Source organism: Lygodium microphyllum, chromosome 10, assembly GCF_053477565.2.
Source record: "Lygodium microphyllum isolate KBCC chromosome 10, Lygodium_microphyllum_v1.1.10, whole genome shotgun sequence".
Taxonomy (NCBI): domain Eukaryota; kingdom Viridiplantae; phylum Streptophyta; class Polypodiopsida; order Schizaeales; family Lygodiaceae; genus Lygodium; species Lygodium microphyllum.
The window spans coordinates 139197948-139202959 of NC_141144.1; positions in this window are offsets into that span (position 1 = coordinate 139197948).

Sequence of the window (5012 nt, forward strand, 5' to 3'; positions counted from 1 at the left end):
ATTTGGGAGTATCTTATCTCAACGTTTGAGAAGAAATTGGTCACCGAAATTTTATATCTCCAAACTTGTTTGAAGAATCTTCAATATAAGGTTGGTACCTCTATGCACTCTCATATCGAGGCTTTTAAAGACATTATCAATCAGCTTGGTGCTGCCGGCGCTCCTGCTGCTAAAAATCAGATTGTTACTCAACTTCTTCATACCATCAAAGATCCTTTATATGACAATATCATCACTATTTTGTCTCATGATGGTTCTCTATTCATCGTTGATTCAGGTGCCACTGGAAACATGACATACCAATCACAGTGGCTTCACAATTATCATTCTCTTCCTGTCAAGAAGTTTGTTTACCTTACGGATGATACGACTTGTCAAGTCAAAGGAGTGGGTGATTTATATCTGGGGACTGTTTCATCCACTAGAATATTAAGAGGAGTTCTTCACGTTCTAGATTTGCAAAGAAATCTTCTTTCTGTTGCTCGTCTAGTTGATCTTGGTTTATTTGTTGGCTTTGATCATAATCAATGTCATATAGAGAAAGACGGGCATACTATAGTAGTGGCTCCTCGACATGGTAATCTATTTGAGCTATCTTTGAATGATACAGTTGCAAATGTTGTTACTGCCCCTGGAGATGCAGATTGCAAATTATGGCATCAACGAGTTGCACACTCCGATTTTGCCAAAATTATTGATCTTCATCGTCATGGTCTTGTGCAAGGTATGGATCTTAAATCTCATCTACGTATGGGAATATGTAAGTACTGTGCACTTGGAAAACACCATCGTTCGCCTTTCCACACTTCTACTTCATCACATTCGTGTGCTCTCTTGGATTTGGTTCATACCGATATTTGCGGTCCTTTTCCTACCTCAAAGTCTCAATATCTATATTTTATAACTTTCGTTGATGATTTCTCATAGTACACACATGTCTATCTTCTTCGACATAAGTCTGAGGCTTTATCTATATTTAAACAATACAAGATAAGTGTGGAGCTTCAAACTGGATTCTCTATAAAGACGCTTCGCAGTGACAACGGCGGTGAATATGTATCCAATCTATTTGATGACTTCTGTAAGGATCAAGGTATTCATCATGAGTTTACAGTTCCTTATTCTCCTCAGCAAAATGGTGTTGCTGAGCACAAAAATCGCAGGATTCTTAATGCTATACGTTGCATGCTTATACACTCTGGTTTGTCTCGAAAGTTTTGGACTAAAGCACTTCTAACAGCTATTTTTATTCAAAATCATCTTCCAACTACTGCACCTGCTGGTAAAATTCCTATAACAATTTGGACAGGGAAGACACCTTCAGTCTCTCACTTTCGCACATTTGGTTGCATTGCTTATATTCATGTGCCCAAGGACACTCGACATAAGTTGGATTCTCTAGGTTTGAAGGTTATTTTTCTTGGTTATTCAGATCATTCCAAAGGTTACAAATTTTATGATCCTTCTTCTCAAAAGGTTATCATTAGTCGTGATGCTATATTTGATGGGAAGACTATGGGTGGCACATGGTCGTCAGATGTTTCAGATGATACACAATCTTTGCTTAGTGCATTTCCTTACTTGCTTTGTGATTCTACTAATTCTGATGATCATAAACCTCCTCCACCTCCAAAGAAGATTGATGAAAATTTGGAGATCTATATTGATCTTCCTATTGAGATAGAGCATGGATTCTATTCTACTGAATATGATGTCTTTGATGATGCTATGTCTATCCAAGAGGATCCAATATCGTATATGGAAGCTATCAATTCGTCTCAAAGGGATCAATGGCAAGAAGCTATGCAAGCTGAGTACGATTCTTTAATCTCCAAAGGTACATGGATTCTTACTGAACTCCCCCCAAGTCGTGTTCCTATCAAATGTAAATGGGTTTATAAAACCAAGACCAAAGCTGATGGATCGTTTGATAAGTTCAAAGCATGACTTGTTGCAAAAGGTTACTCACAGATTGCCGGAGTAGATTATCAAGAAACATTTTCTCCCGTTGTGCGCTCCACAACTGTTCATATGATTTTGGCTTTTGCAACACTATTTGATCTAGAAATTCACCAAATGGATGTTAAAACGGCTTTTCTCAATGGAGATCTTGAAGAAGAAATCTATATGGAGCAATGTGAAGGTTTTATGATTGCAGGAAAGGAGCATCTTGTATGTCAGCTTCATCGTGCATTATATGGATTGAAGCAAGCCTCTCGTGCTTGGTATATTAAGATTGATCAGTTCCTCACATCTAAAGGTTTTGTTGCATGTTTTGCTGACCCAAATCTTTACATCAAAAGGGAGGATAAATATTTTATTATTCTTGCTCTATATGTTGATGATACTATTCTTGTGTCAAATAATATTGCTTTCTTGGATGCTATGAAGAAGCTTTTATCGACTGCATTTGAAATGGTGGATCTTGGTGAGATACATTCTTGTTTGGGTATTCAAGTTCAACGACACAGACAACAAGGCATTCTTCTTCTTCGCCAGACAAAGTTTATTAATGATATTGTTAAGAAGTTTGGGTTGACAAATGTGCACTCTGCTAACACTCCCATTCTTTCAATCTCTACCAAGGGTACATCTACAACACGCAATGAAGAATCAGCCATTCATCAACCTTTTGCTAATCTTGTTGGTTGTCTTCAATTTATTGGTTTAAACACAAGACCATATATTTTATTTGCAGCTAACTTTTTGGGACAGTATCTTTCTTCCCCTTCCACTATTCATTGGAGTGCTGCAAAACGTATTCTTAAGTACCTCAAGGGTACTAAGGAATTTGGTCTTATTTATCGTCGTCGAGAGGATTCTTCTTTATCTTCTTCAACTTCTCTTGACCTTATTGGATATACAGATGCTGATTGGGCAAGTTCACACTTATCCATGCGATCTACAAGTGGGAATTGTTTCTTTGTAAATGGATGTTTGGTTTCTTGGTCCAGCAAGAAACAACGATGTGTTGCGGTTTCTACAACTGAAGCCGAATATGTTGCTGCATCATTAGCAACTCGCGAGCTAGTTTGGCTTCGACAACTACTTGCAGATTTGGGACATCCTTCATCATCTAGTACACTCTTCGATGCGATAACCAAAGTGCTATTAGTCTTACCAAAGACTATATACAACATCGTAAATCAAAGCATATTGCTATTCATTATCATTATGTTCGACATGAAGTCAAGAAAGGTTCCATTATGGTGGAGCATTGTCCCAGTGATCAAATGGTTGCAGACATCTTCACAAAAGCTCTTAGTGAAGCTCACTTTAGCTCATTAAGACATGAACTTGGTATTGTTCCAAGTTCTTGTCTCACTGATTGAGGCATGTATCATTGTATTCAAGAAAACTTTATAGTAAATCATTTTTGTATCGTAGGTATGTGTAGGGGCTCGGGTTTTTCCCTTGTTCTCCCCAAGGGTTTTTTCACTCGCAGCTAGAGACCTTTGTTTGAGTGGGGATGTTATAACTATATATATCATCTCTCACTTGACTTGGGTCTCACCTATATATACTAACTCTACATCAATATGAATCATTCTTTGGGAGCATGTATTGTGTATCTCTCTCGTACTCTCTCTCTCTCTCAACAGATAAAAGGTATCAGAAAATACCTCCTGGATGCATAGCACCTGTATTCTCTAAATCGTGACTAACGTTGAGTGAGTAAGGTTATTCCAAGCTGTAGGCTAGACGTTGGGTCTAGGGGAAAAAAAGTGAGGTATGGTACATTCCTGGATATGATCAATTGGTAGCTTGAGTGGAAATATGTGTGATATTGTGTTATATATGTTTAGCGATGCATCGAGGGGCCAATCCCCAAGGTATAGGAGAGTCGCAGTGAGGTAGTGGCAGTCAGCCAGTGGGAGGACCTCCTATGTTTGTACTTCATGCTATTTGGAAATGAGTTGGGACTCCCTTTGAGGAGTGTTAATTGGGTTAGAGTTGGACTACGAGACGTGATACAAACGCAAGATATTTAGGAAGGCAATGTATGATGTATGTGTCATCCATGCTCCTGGCCGCGAGGCCGTGGGGTTGTTGAGCACATGATAGAGGTCCGGCTGGTGCATGAGCCAGTGCCGGCCCGTTTTAGGTCCCATCAGTGGTGCGTTTTTCGAGAGCCACTTATAAGTGGTGGTTTTCGAAATTAGGGTTCCTAGGGACCAAAAGGAAGTTGATTTATGTCCTCTGACAAGGACCATGAAGCTGAAATCCAGAAAGCAAAACGTGCTGAGAGGGCTAGACGACGGTTAGAGATCGTAAGCCGTTATTCTCCTCAAAGGAGTAGTCCAGTATGTATACGAAGCAGTGGTCTTAGTCACCTAACTGCTCCACCTATTCCATTAGGGGCAGGAGGAAGCATAAGTTCTTCCTCTTCTCCACCAAGTTTACCCACTTCAAGCTCCTATTGCTAATCCAATAGTCACCATGGCACAGCCTATTGTGATTCCTGCAGGGATGCCGGATTTACCAGCCTTAGGGGTTCCCTTGCCCATTTTTAATGGGTTAGCGGAAGAGGATGTAGAATTTCACATATGTGAATTTTAGAGATTGATGTTCAATTATCGCATCCAAGACGAGGGACATCTCATGATGTTCTTCAATATGACATTAAAAGGAAGGGCAGCGGTTTGGTATCACAGCATAGAGTCTGGAACCATAACCACCATTGATCAATTCTATGTAGCTTTCCGAGCAGAGTATGCCCCTGAAAGAGGTGGCCAATATTGGTTGCAGGTCTTGAATGTGACACGTCAAGATCCTCATGAGAACGTGAAAGCATATGCTAAGAAGTTGAAGGAAGTATTCCGTAAGTTGCAAACTTACATTCCCATTCCAGCAGCTGCCCAATTGCAATATTTTTTGCATGGGTTGGACTTTAATATCCAAGTACAATTGAGCAGTGTGGCCTTAGCAGATATAGACACCGCTATTACACGGGCAGAGGGAGTAGAAGTATGATTACAAATGGCCTACTCCTCTCGAATGAATGTTAATGG